Raw genomic sequence first — 458 nt, forward strand, 5'->3', positions numbered from 1 at the left:
CAGCCAAATGTCGCCCTAGTTAATATAGTTTATATATGCACACGATGATAGGACGGAATATAGATATTGTTAGTGCTTCCGTTCAGGCGTTACGTCCTCGTTACTCCGCTCAACGTGTGAATGTGAAGCACACAACTAGCATGCTTAATCATGGACCCCATGATGGATGTGCTGTAGACTGTGTTGCCTTCAAGGACCCCCGAAAACCTGGGATTCACAGCGCATATAGGGGTTTTCACCCACAGTTGACAAATACTTCAACTTTCAACGAATCATATACAAAACCACACACATCATTGTTGAAAGAATGAAGCACAGTGACACTGTTTTGAATGTGAAATCATTTGTATGTCTAGTGGGAGGGTTGAGTTTATCATTTTTGGATCGTCCTCGAACGCACCAGCGCGATTCAACTTTTATGTCATATTTTGGTAACGTACTTATGTCTTAGCAAGCAC

At 42.1% G+C, this 458-nt stretch overlaps 1 protein-coding gene across 15 annotated transcripts in view; it reads right to left on the reverse strand.

Moving 5' to 3' along the window:
* Positions 1 to 188, reverse strand: part of c2cd5 (C2 calcium dependent domain containing 5) — a 61,425-nt gene extending 61,237 nt beyond the window's left edge. For all 15 annotated transcript variants that reach the window (XM_062061212.1, XM_062061210.1, XM_062061201.1 and 12 more), the window contains exon 1: positions 1 to 188. This exon is cut by the window's left edge. The gene's annotated coding sequence lies outside the window, so the exon portion shown is untranslated.
* Between the last annotated feature and the right edge of the window lie 270 nt (positions 189 to 458).

The sequence above is a fragment of the Entelurus aequoreus genome, linkage group LG10 (assembly GCF_033978785.1).
Source record: "Entelurus aequoreus isolate RoL-2023_Sb linkage group LG10, RoL_Eaeq_v1.1, whole genome shotgun sequence".
Taxonomy (NCBI): Eukaryota; Metazoa; Chordata; class Actinopteri; order Syngnathiformes; family Syngnathidae; genus Entelurus; species Entelurus aequoreus.